The sequence below is a fragment of the Nicotiana tabacum genome, chromosome 3, assembly GCF_000715075.1.
Source record: "Nicotiana tabacum cultivar K326 chromosome 3, ASM71507v2, whole genome shotgun sequence".
Lineage (NCBI taxonomy): Eukaryota > Viridiplantae > Streptophyta > Magnoliopsida > Solanales > Solanaceae > Nicotiana > Nicotiana tabacum.
In genome coordinates, this window is record NC_134082.1 from 73,533,464 (window position 1) to 73,550,990 (window position 17,527).

Below are 17,527 nucleotides of genomic sequence, written 5' to 3' on the forward strand. Positions count from 1 at the left end.
ATTCTTTTTTCTCTCCTCCCCTGTCGCCTTTCTTCTTCTTCTTATCAGCTTCAATTTTAAGCTGCTCCCCACTTTCTTCTTCAAGCACAACCTCTTCTTGGACTGGAGTGGTCTCTTTCAACACTTTCCTGCTTCTCAAGGTCACAAAATTCACCATTTCTTTGGGATTCTTTTCAGTATCAGCTGGCAAAGTACCTGGGATTCTCTCGGACAATATAGTTGCAATTTGTCTAACTTGTCTCTCCATGTTACGCAAACTTGTCCCAAGTTCTTTGATAGCTGCACCATGAGTATCTAATTTATCATCCATCTTGACAATGAATGACTTCATCAGATCTTCTAAACTAGGCTGAATTGGCCGTTAAGGCTGAAACTGCAGCTTCTGCTAATTTTGGAAACCTGGGGCTCCTTGTCCATGACATCTGGAGTTGTTTTGTTTCTAGGCAGTCGATGTATCCCCATGTTAAATCCATGAAAAAACGGGGTGATTCTAACCCATTGAATTGAAGTTATAATTCCCAACAACATTAACTTCCTCAGTTGAGGCTTGACACTCGTGAGTAGGGTGTCTTCTTCCACATATATCACATGTTGCGTGAGGCTCATTGTGTATCGAGGCTAAGGTCAACTTCCTTATTTCTTTAGCCATATCATCAAGCTATACCTACATAGATGTGATAGCATCAACCTGGTGAACACCGGTTGATCTTCTTCTTTCACTAATCTCAGAGGGCCACTAATTTGTATATTCAAACAATTTATCAACAATTCTGACTATCTCCTCTGGAATCTTTTTCATCAATGGGCCTCCAGCTGCATTATTCAGTGTTGTCCGTGAGGCCGCTGTCAATCCATCCCAAAAGACCTGGAGTTGCATCCAAAGATTAATTCCACTATGTTGACATTTTCGCGTTATCTCCTTAAACCACTCCCATGCTTCAAACACAATTTCAGTCTCATTCTGGTAGAAGTTATGGATTTATCTTCTAAACTTACCCATTTTAGTTGAGGAGAAATATTTAGCAAGAAATTTTCTGGTCATCTCATCCCATGTTCTAATAGATCCCTAGGGCAAGTTTCGAAGCCAGTGCTTTGCATCATCTTTATTTGTGAAGGGGAATAGTCTTAGATAAACTGCATCTTGTGAAACAACATTGTACTGAAAGGTTTTCATAATCTCCTCGAAGTCCATCAAATGATTATTTTTATCTTCGTTCATATTTTCTCTGAAAACATGACTGTTTTGGAGGGTTTGGAGCAACCTTTGCTTCAGCTCAAAATTATTGGCTGCAACTGGAGGTTGCCTCACATATGATAAGCCTTGGTTGTAGATCGATATAGCATAATCTCTAAGTGGTCTCCCAGCACCGGGAGCTATGTTTTCGAAGTGATTTGGAACTAAAGGCTAATTCTAAGCAATTCTTCGAGCCCTCTCTTCTTCATATGCAATTTGTGCATCTCTGATAGCTGCTTCTTCAGCATCCTTGGCAGCTTTCTCTCTGAATTTGGTTGCCTCCCTCACAGCCAAATCTACATTATAATAATCTACAGCCGTATTGTCTTTGGTTGAGGATTTCCCAACCTTCTCTTTCTTGGGGAGATTTCTTTCCTTCCTCAACTATCGCAGTTGTTTCTCGATTTCTAGTTCATATGGTTGCACTTCTATCCTAGAAAATCGATTCATGCACCAATCTAAACTATAGCCTGTGCACAGTCAAAGAACACCAAACGTAAAAAGAGAAAAATAAAATAAAAAGAAAATTCCTGAATTAGCACTAAAAACTATTTCAAACAATATTGATTGCCAATCCCCGACAACGGCGCCAAAATTTGACGAGCGCAAAACGCACACTAAAATATGCTCGCTAGTCGAATATAGTAATTTATAATATCGTGTCCACTGGGATTGGAGTTAAACAATATTATTATTGTAGTTTATAGATTAGTTGCTATTCAAGATGATCAATAATTAAGAGTTTGGTAATTAATACTAAAATTAACTAAGAATCTAAACTATTGGCTAATGACAATCAATGCAGGTAACGTGCAAAGAAGGTTATCAATTGAGAAGATAGGGTTGATAGGATAGGTGCAAGACAGATGTTTTGGATCTAACTCTAGATGATTCACTTCTAATGCTCAAGTGAGTCTCTCGAATTCACTTGGTTATTAATTCAATTGTTTATTAGAAACTCCTCTCTTGATTACGTCTCAACCTTACAAGATGAACCAATTTAAGCTCGTGAAGATATGCAAGAATTCATAGTGGATAGGTCTTTAGGTGAACCTCTCTGGATTATCCTCCTAACTATGTTTAATGAACAATTCAACTAGCCTTCAACTAACAAAATATAATGCAAAGATATGCCTCTCACGATTACATGAACTAGTGAATATAGATGCCACAATTAAGACATTCAAAATGATTCAATACATAAAAACTAGAGTTATAATCCACAAACAAGTATCAGTACACCAAATCCATCAAACCCTAAAGAGAACTACTTCATAGATATGGAGAAATTCATCATAAATATGTTTAAGTTAAAGAAAAACATAAAAGGATCCAATCTCTTGTCTTGAGTGATGATTGAATGGTGAAATCCTTGAGCTTTTGCTTCTCCACCTCATCCTTGGCTTCCTTAGGTCTTAAATGTGTCAAAAGTCCTAACAATAAAGTTTTTATATGTATTTATACTAAGTAGGGTCGGCCCAAACAAAACAACCTTCTCCTAGCCGAAATATGGTTATTACTTAGTAAAAAAATGTAAAGGCGCACCGCATGGGGCGATGCGCCAGGCAGGGTAGTTGTAGACTTTATCAGGGACCTTGCCAATTCACAACAGCAGCAAAATGGGCTGCCGTGCCACGGCTATGGAGGTTTCTCAGGGTGAATCTTTTTCACTCGCTTTTTTATATCCAGGCTTGGTCCTTGACCCCCGAACGCGATCCCGACTTAATCCCTTGGGCTTTCACTCGGACTTCAAAGATCCAAATCCTTTAAATTAATTCCATAAAATCTACATCACCCTAAAACACTCCTACAAGGCATAAAACACACAATTAGTGCAAAACACCAGCGATTTAAGCTCAAACTGAATTAAGTGCAGTAAATTGGAGTGTAATAAGCATCTAAAACACGAGATTATAGCTTACCATCATGGACGTAGGTGTTCATTTGGGATGCGTGAGCTGAGTCGGTAGGTGCGGACATGGGGGAGCAGATGCACGACTATAGAAGCGGTCAGTGGTCCACAAAAGTGGTCAGTGGTCCACAAAAGCGGTCAGTGGTTCGTGGCACGTACGCCGTAGGCGCGGGATCGTAGAAGCGATCCATTTTTCCCAGATGCGGAAGTAGGCTGTCTAAGGGAGAGCCGCATCTGTGATGCATTTTCCGCAGATGCGGAACCGCAAAAGCGGCCAATACTCCGCCGAGACAGAAAATTGCTGGGCACTGAGGTTCATTTAGGGACTTATGCCATTTTTGGTTCATTTATTTCACTTCTTGGGTGATTTTGGAGTTTCTTAGAGAGGGGTTTCACCTAGCTATTGAAGGTAAGTAATTTATATCCAATATAAGTTAACTACATAGATTATGGGTAGATTTTAACGTGTAAAATTGTAAAAATTATGGGTTTAGTTGAAAAACCTAGGTTTTGATAAAATTAGGATTTGACCATGAAAACGATTATGGAATTGGGTCAAAATTATATATTTGAGTTTGTGAGGTTTTGATTAGAAATTATTTTAGAAAATTTTCGGAATCCGGGCATGTGGGCCAAGGGTGAATTTTAGAAATCCTCCAATTAGGGGTTGGTAAGTACCCTAGTAGTTAAATTATGAACTTTTGTGTACATATTGACTTATTTATATAATATTTTGCTATTTTTGGGTTGTTTGGCACTGAGTTAAGGATTTAAAGTGTATTTGTTGCCTGGAAGTAAGCTTGAGAACGAGGTAAGTCTCTTGTTTAACCTTGTAAGAGGGAACTCCCCTTAGGTGTATTTTGTTATGAATTACTTGTGTGTGGAGCTACCTACGCTCTAGGTGACGAGAGTCTGTGCGTAGATACTATCCCATGAGATGTCCGTGTAGTCTTAGATTTACATCATGCTTTGATTGCACTGTTATGTTGATTACGCGTATTAATTGTCTTATATAGAGCTAAGATTGGGGATTTTAAGGTTGAAATTTTCCAATTTAGATATCTTATTTTTGGAAAGAATTAAGTAATATATAATAACCTTGAGAAATCCATGTCCACACGCATCGCAAGTACTTCCGCGAGTGAGGTAAACTTATCTACTCTCATGGGAGCGGGTTGTTCACCTCGGCAGGTTAATAGATGCATCTATGGTTCGTGTCGTTCGACCCTTGGCAGTGCACACAATATATTTTTGGATCGGGTCATACGACCTCGGCATAAATCATGTGTGATAATACTTGGAGCCTAATTACACTTGGTATTATTTCATGGGTTGAGAGGTTATAATTTATTTAATGACAGAAACTGAATTGGATGCATAGGTGTTGGCTAGAGAAATTCTTGGAATTTATTATCAGTTAAGAACCATTTATTAACTGCTTGTTATTGTTTTATTATTATTATTATTTCCATGTTCCACACCTGTTCTAATTCCTGCATTTTATTATTGGCTCATAGTGAGTGTCGATATTGACCCCTCGTCACTACTTCTTCAAGGTTAGACTGGATACTTACTGGGAATATGTTGTTTATGTACTCACTCTACACTTCTGCACTAATCCTGCATGATCTGAGTTAGGTGCATCTGGTAGTCATCCCGGCACGCACCCCTAATACTCCGAGACTTAATGGTGAGCTACTTTCAAGTCCGTTCTACAATACCCGAAGTTTCTCTTTTGTATTTACTTTTTGTATACTCTATTTCATACAGTAGTTTAGTGTTTTTATATATACTACTAGTAGCTCTTACACTTATGACACCAGGTCTTGGAATTTTGCTAATAGACATTTGATGATTTTTGGGTATTGTTTCATCACACCTGTCCTTATAATTGTTTGCACTTTATTTTATGAAAATTTTCACCTCTTACTTATTTTTTGATTTAAAATCAACCATTTGTAAAATGTTAAAAAGAATAAATACATGGCCAGTTAACCGTTGGTTTGCCTAGCGACGACGTTGGGTTCCATCACTATCGCACCCCCTTTTCCCTCCGCTTTTTGATCGGGAGAGATCTGGGTTTCAACATTCATGAGGTGTAATGACTTATTTCCTTTAGGGAATTGGGTATTTGAAGAGTCTCCGCCTAACGGATTATGGTGCGTTAGGGCACCTAGAGCGATTAACTCTTGGGTTAGTTTGCATTACCAGAGATTAGGGTAAGGGCTCGAAGTAACCTCAAGGGGAATGTGTTAGGCACCCCTCTTGGTCCACAACTGTGGGTCCCGGCTGAAATTATATTCACAAATTAGTCCATTACAAGTAAGAAGTTGAATCAAATAAGTTGCAAGTAAAGTGCGTTAGAATAAGTCAAGTAGTAAGACAAAGGTCTGAACAAGTTATAAAACAAAGGTTTAAATAAAAAAAGGATTTGGTAAAGAAAGGTCCTAGGTTGGTTATCCTATAGGATCACCCCACGCAATGTCCGGTAAATACTCCTCAATGCGGGGCTACGCGTGACATTAACGCGTAGTCATCATATCCCATATCTACCCTTCTTATCCCCATATTAGTCATGCAAAGCGAGTGTTTAGTCAATGGTTACTATCGCGTGCTGCTACCCGTCCCTTCTTAATGGTCCTGGAGGGAGTTAGGACCTCTACCAATGGGTGGTTCTAGACGTACCCCTATGGTTTTAAAAGGCGAAAATTCTAAGGCGACAGTCAAAAGCATTTAGGACTTTTACACATAATAGGAGAAATTAAGAGGCTCAGAGTTTCCTCTTAAAACAAACACATAAACAGCACCACTCAAGCACAATTAAGGTCTTTTATTAGACAATGTCCTAAAGCAGGATATCTAAGTGAATATGAAGAAACAGACAAACCCTTTTTTAGACTCAAAAGTTACACCCTAGTATGCCTAAGGACTCTTTTTTAAAGCCTGTTAGGGTCAGTAAACGTTAAGCGATGGAGACAGTTTGAGAGAATGCAGTTTTGAAAATGCCCTAAAGGCTTGCCTATACGCAGAATACGGATGTCTATATTAATACAGAGACAAGGCGGGTTTTGAAATGGATTCCTTTAATACCTATAGGCATGATATCTAATGAAATTGAGGGAGTTTGAAAGAAGGTGTTTTAGAAAATGCTTAATACTTAATAAGACCAATTTAGAAATGAACTAGGCATAATCAAGTTGATTTATTAGACTAAATTAGATTAACAGATAGAATTGCGAGTAGAGCTGCCTATAGGCATGATATCTAGGCGTAATACTGATTTTAATAATTTGCAGGTACGGAAATATACATAAACCTGTTATAACTGATTCTGGATTAGGTCCTATAGGCATGGCATCTATTATTGAGCATGTTTTTTATTTAGTAGAGCAAACAGACTTTAAAAGTAAGGTTCTAGGAGCAAGATTTCTACCCGAATTACCCCATAAAGTATGCATCTACCCACCCTTTTTACTAAATACCCCCACATCTGTTTACAAATTATTACAGGCCAATGAATGAATTACATAAGTAAAAAAAATAAAAAATCAAGTAGCTATTCTATAGGGAGCCTTCAATTAGGTCCAGATTTCCCAAAGCCTCCAATGGCCTCATATGCCTCAGTTCCATAGACAAATCAGAGTCTAGGTGCATCAAAGTTCCCTAAGGATATCAAGGATCCCGGACAGTGCTTACACCTAAACTTAGCAACCAAGAATTGAACAAGTGCAGTGTGGAAAGGCCAGCCTCAAAATTCCAGAGTTCAAAGGGTGCTGAAAAGGATCCCAAGGCAGTACACATATTAGAAGGGGCAGAACGTATTAACTAAGAGTAGAGTGAAAAGTGATGGACACAAGTTGAAAAGGTTTTAGTAAGAAACTATATTTAACAAAATCCTTTTTTGAAAGTAATTCAGTAAAGCAATAGAGATTGTTTGAAAAAGAAATTGGAGTAGTTAACAAAGTCCAAACACATTAGGATAGGTTCATACATAGCTAGTTCACATAACCAAGTAAATTCGATAGTCACACATAGGGGTCAAGGGGCTTGGGACACATCAAACATTTGACTGCAAACACATAACCCAGCAAAGGTCTAGGACTGGTTTAGACATGCTTAGAAATAGCTGACAATGGCATAGTCACAAAACCAAACATGAAGAACCCAACCACATAGAGGGGTGATAGGGATTTGGGGATCCATGGGATATAGGATGGTAAGTACATAACAAGTAAGAGATAATTGGTAAGACATGCTCAGAAACACACATAAAGGGGAATATGCTGATCTAAAGAAAGGGAAAGCATAATAACATGCTGATAATGTAACTCTTAACTACAAGTTTCATAACACAACCACAAATAAAAGCAAACTAGAAATAAGAGGAACTGAAACAATAAGAAAATCATGTTGTTATTGGAACTTTGAATTGAAACTAGGACATACCAGTGAAGAGGAGAGTAAGCAAAATGAAAGAACAAGAGAGCACAAATGGTTAGCCTTGGCTTGCAGCCAGCTAACTTAGAACAGTAGCAAGTAGCACAAGAGTGAAAGCAGAGATTTTTTTTAGTTTGAGAGATAGTTTTGAACCTAAGAGTTTGTGTTGTGCTAATGAAAGACTAGAGTATTTATAGTTTTAAAACATGTAGTAAATAAGGTAAGAATCATAGTATTATGGTAATTAAGGAACTCAGAATCAGTTAGTCAGAAAATGAAGGCAAGTACTCCCTTGAGTTAAGGGAATTAATTCAAACGGTAAGAACCAACATCATATAAGGCAAGAAAAAATCAGTACATGACTAATAAGGAAAGAATCAGAGTTCAATAAGCATAGGGTAGTCAATTAGGACTAAGTTCAGAAAACTCCAGTTAAGGAAATGATTCAGTAAGAATAAAGTACCACAGCAAATAAGGTAGGGAGATCAGTCAATTTAAACATGCGAGGTAGAATTTTAGGGTTTTAAAAGAAAATCTTTCAATCAAACCATAAAATAAGGAAATCAGAATCAATCAAAAGGGAGTTATGATTCTATACTTCAACATATAAATAGAGAAGAACAAACAGACATAGCAAACAGGCAAGGACAGTAATATCGATAAAAAGAGGCAAGTCTTGAACAATCAAGATAAATACAATCATATAAAGGAGATATAAGTTGGCTAAGTACTCAGTAAAACCTATTCGAAGCACGGTAACCACAGAAACTTAACAAAAATAGAGTAGTCATGCTAACACACAGAACCAAAACAAAGAAGATCTAAAAATTAGGGCTTTTAATATAGGCGAGTTGAAAAAGCAGTAAGAACATAGAATCAGTCAAGATATGCAAGGATAGAAGTTTCAAACATAAAGAATCAATTTAAACAAAGTGTAGAAGAAGTTCCGAAAAACCCTAATTTTTAAACGAAAGTAAAACAACTTAAAGTTGATGATTTTTCAAAAGAGGTTTGAGAACAGTGTATAACATAAAAGGAACAGGCTTTAATAGTTTAAAATGGCTCAAATCTAAGAGATACAAACAAAAATTAGGGTTTCAATGAAACCCAAGTAGAGATAGAAGAACATGCTTAGAACTTCATAGATCGTAACAAATATAGTGTGATTTTGCCCAAAATCACACCGAAGAAACCATGAATAGCCAAAATAGCAACACTAGATACAAGTCGGCATGGCCCAGGGCCCTTGAAGGCCTCAAAGATGATGAGCAAGGCGATGGAGGGAACATTGGAGGCTTGGGGTTGAAAGGTGGTCACTGGAGAAGACCGGAGAAGGAGGCGGCGGTTGAAGAGGGATTAGGGTTAGGTTGAGAGAAGAGAGTAGACTAGAGGATTCAAAGGCGGTGGGGGTTTGGAAATGATTAGGGTTAGGGGATCGTTTGGAATTAAAAAGGAAAGAACAAATGCGGGTCGTTGATCTTTTAGATCAACGACCAGGATCTGATGGGTTTTGGGTCGAGAAAGAAGTGTTTGGGGCCTGGGTCGGGTTATTTAATAGGAAGTTGGGCTGGGGTTGGGTTCAATTTATGTTGCAACTGAAATGCCAAATCTGGCTATAATTTAAATAACCACTTTTCACCATTTAATTTTTAATAAGTAATATGTAATTTCTGGAAAAAGAATTAATGTGCAAAGATGATTTAAAATACAGAATTATCATTTTAAAAATATAGGGATGAATTTTACGCACATAAAATGTAATTATACATTAAAAGGGCTAATATTGCAATTATATGCAATTTAGCTTAAAAAATACCAAATGCAATTATAAAAAATGCATAAAAATATATCAACCATATTTTGGCATAATTATAGAGACTTAATGAATAAATCATCATAACAATAATTTTGGAAATAATTATTGGGGATGTTAGGAATAAAAGGGGAGAAAATAAATTAATTTAAACCCTTGAAATTATGGAAAAATTATAAAAACCTTATGCATGCTTATATATGCATATATATGCTATTTTGAAGGTTTATGCATATTTAAAAATATATAGATAAAAATTGGGTATCAACAGCTGCCCCTCTTTACCCGGAAAGAATGAAAGAGTTTTCGGGTAAAGAAATGATGGCCAATATTGACCGGATGGGATGTTTTGAAATATAGAGGCCGAGCTATGGTTTTTGAGTTGCCTACATATCCCTAGTTTTACAAGAATCAGACCATGTGTAGTTCTGGATTCACCCATGGAGTATGCTAATTAAATATTGCAAGAACGGACACGAGATGTGGAAGCGGCTACGATGAGCGGTTAAGGCTCGGGACGGTTGGAGGGAACTGGAGTAAGATCACTCCTGCTAGGATAGTGGTTGCTTACTGGTTACCTGCAGATAAAAGATGCTACAAACATATTTGCGAAAATTTAAACATGATGCAAATTCTCTTTGGACCATGAAGGTTGTCTTCGGACTGTTAAAGATGACGTCCTTGGATCATGACGTCATGGGACATAAGTTATTTAGTGAGGGATTCGCATGCCATGAAATGGTGTTCTCGAGCCATGAAAATGGTGCCTCCAAACCATGACGCCTTTGAATAATGATATGCAAGTTCGATAGATCCTCAGGCCATGGCATGGTGACTTCCGGCTATGAGAATGATGCCTTCAGACTATGACGTCTTCGGATAGATTGGCGATGTTTTAGCCCATGATATGCAATAATGTGATGTAACAAGACACGGCTTAGTCTTGTGAAATGTAGGGCAGAGCTTAGCCCGATTGAAAAAAAAAGTGGATAGTAGTAGAAATAGAGAAATATTTGTGCAAAGAGGGACAATGCTTAGTCCCGTGCCAGTGGGGAGGCAAGGATTATCCTTGTGCAAGTGGGGAGGCAAGGATTAGCCTTATTCAAGTATAGAATCAAGGATTAGCCTCATGGAAACGTGGAGTTAGAGATTAGACTCATGCAAAATGGAGGCAGGCTTAGCCTTATGCAAATATGGAGTCAGGGCTTAGACTCATGCAAGTATGGAGGCAAGGATTAGCCTCATGCAAATATGGAGTGAAGGATTAGACTCATGCAAATATGGATTCAGAGATTAGACTCATGCAAGTATGGAGTCAGAGATTAGACTCATGCAAATAAGGAGTCAAGGATTAGACTCATGCAAATATGGAGACAGGGCTTAGTCTCATGCAGAGATAAGGCAGTGCTTAGCCTTATGCAAATATGGAGGTAGAGCTTAACCTCATGCAAAGAGAAGGCAGTGCTTAGCCTTATGCAAATATGCAGTCAGGGCTTAGACTCATGCAAATATGGAGTCAGAGATTAGACTCATGCAAATATGGAGTCAAGGATTAGACTCATGCAAATATGGAGTCAGAGATTAGACTCATGCAAATATGGAGTTAAAGATTACACTCATGTAAATACTGAGATAGGGCTTAGTCTCATATAGAGAGAATACAGTGCTTAGCCTTATGCAAATATGGAGTCAGGGCTTAGACTCATGCAAATATGGAGTGAGAGATCAGACTCATGCAAGTATGGAGTCAAATATTAGACTCATGCAAAGAGCGAAGAGCAGATAAGGGTAAGGTATGTCTTAGTTGGAGATTTATTAAGTGTTTGATGGCCGATGGATGGTAAATTTGCTTTGTGTATACAGGTTTTGCGATTGCTACTGTTACGTCAAATGTGCATGCATTCAAAGAAAAATCGTAAGTTTTGTGAGGGAGGTTGGTTTTTACTGACCATTATGAAAAATAGAGTTTTCGAAAAATATGCATTCATTGATAAAATAGAATCATTTTGGGAGCGTTTTGATATATCAAGTAGTTTTGATGAACTAGCGACTGTGACATATTTCAAAGGCATTGTAGCTCTCTTATGTTGGAATTTTGAGGGTCCTCCTCAAAATTCTGCCCCAGTTTGGTAGATGATTTTTAACTTTACGGATGGCGGAACCTGCTGAATCTTCTTCGGATTCTCAAAATTCTGCCCTAGTTCTTGACTGATTATTGACTTCCTGGTATGTGATGGCGTTGTCTGGACTTTCTATGGAATTCTAAGGACAACCCTCAAAATTCTGCCCCAGTTTCTTATTTTGGGGGAAATAAAATTTTATTATGATATGACCGAACTCACAAGGCTGCCTGTGTATCCCCTCTTAAACGGGAATCAGGTCAAGCATAATTCAACTACATCAGAAAAGAAATGTGAAATAATCTAGGCATAGTATCTCTTAACTACGTCTGAATTGATTGGTTTTGGCCAGATTTCTTCGTCCATCTCTGCAAGTGTGAGTGCTTCTCCTGTCAGGACCATATGAACCATATACGGACCTTGCTAGTTGGGAGAGAATTTCCCTTTGGCTTCATCTTGATACGGGAAGATTTTCTTCAATACCAACTGCCCTGATGCGAACTGTCTTGGTTTGACTCTTTCTTTGAAATCTCTAGACATTCTATTCTGGTAAAGTTGGTCGTGGCATACCGCATTCATCCTCTTTCCATCGATAAGTTCCAATTGTTCATAGCGGCTCCTTATCCATTCTGCATTGCTGAGTTCAGCTTCCTGTATGACTCTTAAAGAAGGAATCTCTACCTCGACTGGGATAATAGCCTATATACCATAAACCAACATGTAGGGGGTTTCCCCGGTTGACGTGCGAACTGTGGTGCGGTACCTTAACAGAGAAAAGGGTAACTTCTCATGCCACTGCTTGTGATTCTCTACCATTTTTCTTACTATCTTCTTAATGTTTTTGTTGGCGGCTTCTACGGCACCATTCATCTGAGGTCTGCTGGTGGTGGAATTTTTGTGCTTGATTTTGAAATTTTCACATACAGCTTTCATCAGATCACTATTGAGGTTGGCGGCATTATCAGTAATAATGGACTCAGGAACTCCGAATCGGCAGACAATACGATCCTTGAAAATATTTGCAACGACTTTCTTGGTTATAGCTTTCTAAGATGCATCTTCTACACATTTTGTTAAGTAATCAATGGCTACCACAATAAACTGGTATCTGTTCGAAGCAGTGGGCTCAATCGAACCAATAACATCCATTCCCCAAGCGGAGAATGGCCAAGGTTAGCTTGTTGTATTGAGCTCGTTTGGCGGTACTTTTATCATATCGGCATGCACTTGACATTAAAAGTATGTGCGGACATACTGAATGCAATCCATCTCTATGATCATCCAGAAGCAACTGACCCTGAGTATCTTTTAGCCAGGTGTATATTTGACAGTAGGAAGTCGTCCTTGGGACTTGCTCTGTTTAAATCCCGATAGTAAACACATACTCTGACCTTTTCGTCCTTCTTTTGAACTAGCACAATGTTAGCTAACCTTTTGAAGACTTCTGAGAATAATAAAGTAATAAGTAGTTTTGTATTTCAGTGTAATCTCAATAATATTTCTTATCTACAGATGTTGATTTCTTCTCCTTTTATAGTTAATTCTAGGAGAAGGTGTAATGCCTTTGTTTTAATGAGGCAATTATGAGCAATAAATGACATTTAATAATATGTTACACAATCAGATATTAAACAAATATTCTCTAACATTTTTAGTATTTAATGCGCATTAAATATTGTATCTGGTCTCTCATAGACTACCAGGTTCATTCCTTTAATTCCCTTTCATCTTTGTGCTTTAAATGTCTTGAATAGGTGCGGGCTCTACATCTTCTGAGTAATTGCCCGTGCCTCTTCCACAACCTTTGCTCGCATCTGTTATTGCTCGTGTCTCTTGGCTATTTATTGCGTTTTTACCTTTTGACTAGTCCACGTGTCATGACACGTCATCTTCAATATACATACTCAGTTTTTTCCCAATACAGATAGTCCCCCCACTTTTCATTTATTTATCAATTAAATATTTGGGAAGTGGATCTTCACAAAAAAGGAATTTTTGCCATAATCAATGCTATGACAATACTAACGCTTCAGTTGTCTTTTTTTATTTAATGCTCTGCACATGTGTTACCTTCTGATTGGCTCTATAATTCTATAGCCTTCTTCCAAGGCTTCTTCATCCCCTCTATTTACGAAGTGATAGTTGCCTTTATTATAGGCTTTCCATCATTACGCTTCTTTGTTTGACGGTTGCTATTATATACATATTTAACCTTTTTTCCTTTGTCTTCTTCTTCATAAACCCTTAACAGATACTTTACTCTTTACTTTTGTTCCTTTCTCCTTTATTTCATCCTTTCTCTGCAATGGCATCTCCGAATCCTAACCCTAAGAGAATCCCAATTCTTGATAGCTTCCCCAATGCCCCTGTAAGACATAGAAGGGGTAGAGGTGGCAGGCTTCGTAGCCTAGGATCCGTTCGTGGTGGTTCCTCTGGTTCCATCACTCCTTCTTCTAGTTCTGGCACTATTTCTAGAGGTTCTATCACTAAAAATCCTCTTCTAAAGGTAAAGAACTTTTTGAGCCTCTTCAAGAGCCTTTCGTTGAGGAAATAATACCCAATGACTTATCCTTTGAGAATGATAGAAAATCTCTTTGTGAACAAGTTGTTAATTTAGAGAAAGCTGACACTTTTCCTTCTCTAATCACTGAACCTTTGGTTTCTATTGTTCGAAAAGATTGCAACTGGAGAAGTGATCTTCGTATAGTGATCCCTAATACAAACCAGAGAATATCTTCTTTTAGGATTAAATTTTCTTTTGTTTATACTTACCCCTTCACTTTGGGATTTATTCCTACTATTGACCCAGTTATACTTGATTTCTGTCGCTTTTTCAATATTTGTTTGAGACAAATTGGCCCCCATGTATGGAGAGCAGTTGCTTGTTTGAGGTATTTATCTATCAAAGCTAATGTTGACTTTTCCTTTCCCCACCTTATTCATCTTTACCACCCCAAGCTATTCCGCAATGGAGTTTTTACTTTAACTGCGACTAGTAAAAGGGTCTTGGTAAGCCCTAAAGATGACAAGGATCGTGGGTGGTACACTCGTTATGTTGCGGTACGCACAGTTGATTTGGTGGGTGAAACAAATATCCCCTTCCCTGAGAAGTGGAACTTTGCACGTAAGTTTTTTTTTACTTACCGTTCCTATCTTTAAGAATTTCAACTTCTTTTCTAATTTTTTGCTTTTCTATAGCAACCATGGGAGATGTGGAACCCGTTCCTAATTTCTGTGGTTGGGTAGATTCAATCTTGAAAGTCGTACCTATGGAGGTGAGAACTTGGAAATCCATTTCCAGTTTACATGGTTGGAAAGTGAAAACTCACGGTATGCATCTCTTTATGCTTTTTCGTATGTTAAGTCCTTTCTTATTTCTAACCTTTTTTTATCCTTCTTTTTGCCAGGATTTGCTATTTGAGGAATGACAACTGAAGTAGCTATTGCCCTTCGAGCCTCTTCTGGTACTTCACTCTCTTTGGAGAGAAGTCAAGCTACGCTGTCAAAGAGGAAAGTTGTAGAAGAGGATCCTGAGGATGATGAAGATGAAAACACCTCTTTGATAACTAGACCAAGAGCCAGGAGACGCATCATTTCCGAGGATGAAGATGAAGTTACCCCTGTCCATGCCTCTCTTTACTGAACCTGTTCACATTCCTTCTGATGATGAAACCACTCCGAGGGACACCAATGAATCTATTCAACGTCTCTTAGTTGGTGGTTTGAAAGTGGAGAACTAGGTCCAGTTTTAGATGAAGTTCCTCTTTCTTCCTCTGTTCTCATTCCTCCTATTCCTCCATTGGTTTCAAGTGCTTCCTCGCCCATTCTATCTATTCCTGCTCCCTTACCTATTTCTGTTCCCTTACCTGCTTCGAGTCCTATGACTCCTGTTATTTTTACTTCTTCTACCGCTCCTCCTTGTATAGTTCCCCCTTCATCTGTTCAATATGCAGAGGAGGGTTCCAGTAGCAGAAGCTTGGCTATGAGGAGCGTTACACTTAAAGTTCCTGCTAATAACAGTCTTTTAAGGAATTCTGGTGGAGCAGATGCCTGGCTTAGGCCTTTGATTGGAGATATTGAGAAGAAGAAGATGAGCAGTCACAGTTGCTTAACTCTGATGAATGATATAATTCATTCTACTTTGAAGGTATTTTTCCTTTACTTACTAACAAGTTTGTTTTATCTCCAAATTCTTATTTCTATGAGTTGTCACTATAGGCTAACCTCATTGGTACAGAATTGATGGGAAGAATTTCCCTTCTGGAAAAGAAAGCCTGTGAGTCTGAAAAGTCTATCCACGAGGCTGAGGAAATAGCCAAGGGAGCCCAGCTAGAAGCAGCTAATTGGAAAGAGCAGTTTGAGAATGCTCAAGGAACTATAGAAGAATTGCTAGAGAGTAGAAATCTCCTGGAGCAGCAAAAGCGAGGTCTGACTTTTGGGTTAGTAGTTGCCAAAGCTTCTTCAAGTCAATTTGAAAAAGACAAGGAGCACCTTGAATGTTGCTTTTCAGAACAGTTATCAAAGTCAAGTGAAGAAATCAGAGAACTTAAGGCACTCTTGGACAAGAAAGAAGAATATGCAGGAGAATTAGTGCAGAACTTGACTCAAGTTCAAGCTGATTTAAGGATCTCCTCTGACAAAGTACGTGCCTTAGAGAGTTCCCATGCCTCCCTTGAAGCTTCCCTTGATTCTCATTTAGCTGAACATCAAGTGTTAAAAAATGATCTTGCTATGTGGGAAAGGGAGTATGAACTTCTTGAGGAGAAGTTTGATTTAGAAGTGAGTTGGGCTTTCTTAAACTCTCGTCGTGATGCTTTAATGGAGGCCAGTCAAGAAAACTTTGACTTAAACACAGAGTTGGCCAAAATTTTAGAAACCATTGCTCCCCGAGGGTGAAATTTCTACGACTCAGTCTGTGGAAGCTGAAACTTCCGTGACTCTTGCTCCCCTCGTTGAACCTAACACTTTAAGCCCAGCTAAAACCGCTCTTGTTGCTGCTTCTTCAGAAGTTGCCACCGTGCATGTGGCTGTTTCTGAAAGTGAAATTAATATTGCAACTTTTGATGTGCCAACCCCTTCAGTGACCAGTTAAATTTCCAGACATTGTTTTTACTTTTTTTTTGTTGGATGATGGTTTTATCCCTTAGTTAGTTTTTAAGGGATTTTTTGGTGAAAGTCCCCAGTTATCATAATGGGGCACTTGTATGAACTTTTTGTTGACTAAGTTTCTACTTAGTCTTTTTAATTATATCAAGAATTTTGTTAGTATTTCAATCTGTTCTATTCTTTCCTTTTCCTTATCTATTTAGGACTTATAGAATATTTTAGCATTTTTATCCTTTTAAAAATGCTTTATGATTCTTCTCATGACTTATTAACATGAGGTTTATAAAAGAGGGTCGTTTTATATATCGACACTTAACAAATAAGACGTCTCAACTTCATAATGGTGTTATAATATGATGAAAGAAATAGGAACACACATGAACTTGGACAAGCTTTTGAATATTACATGTATTGAGATACATCTATAACTTTCTCGTAACTGTTTTTCTTGTAACAGATTTTTACAAAATAAATATTATTCAACAAGGTTTTTCCTTATAACCTATTTCAATACATAGTCATGACCCTATCTTAATGTATTAAGAAGGGTTTGAGAGGTGACTCTATTGTTCTCATGGGAAAGAACACTATGATGAATGTTTTGCATCTTCCTTTGTTTTGATAGGAAAGAACACAATGATGAATACTGAGGTTTCGTAACTTCTGCTCGACACTTGTTTCGATTTACGTCTTCGTCTTACCGCACGTATTTGTGTACAATATGCAGTCCCCCAAGTATTTGAGCGCTGAAGTATGAAGCCTCGAGCACTTGTTTGTTTCTCACAGTTTGGTCGTTTTTCCTGAAAACAGAAAAACATACGGGACTCAGAGGTGCGATTAAAGATGAAGACTACCTAACCCGTGTATATTTACATCAGATTAATTTGTAACCCTAGGCTAGGAAT

The 17,527-nt window shown here is 38.0% G+C and overlaps 1 non-coding gene across 1 annotated transcript; it reads left to right on the plus strand.

Annotated features, from left to right (window-relative positions):
* The first annotated feature begins 887 nt into the window (after positions 1 to 887).
* Positions 888 to 994, plus strand: LOC142179642 (small nucleolar RNA R71). The gene has a single exon (XR_012708187.1). It is a non-coding gene; the product is annotated as a small nucleolar RNA R71 (small nucleolar RNA).
* The last annotated feature ends 16,533 nt before the right edge of the window (positions 995 to 17,527 follow it).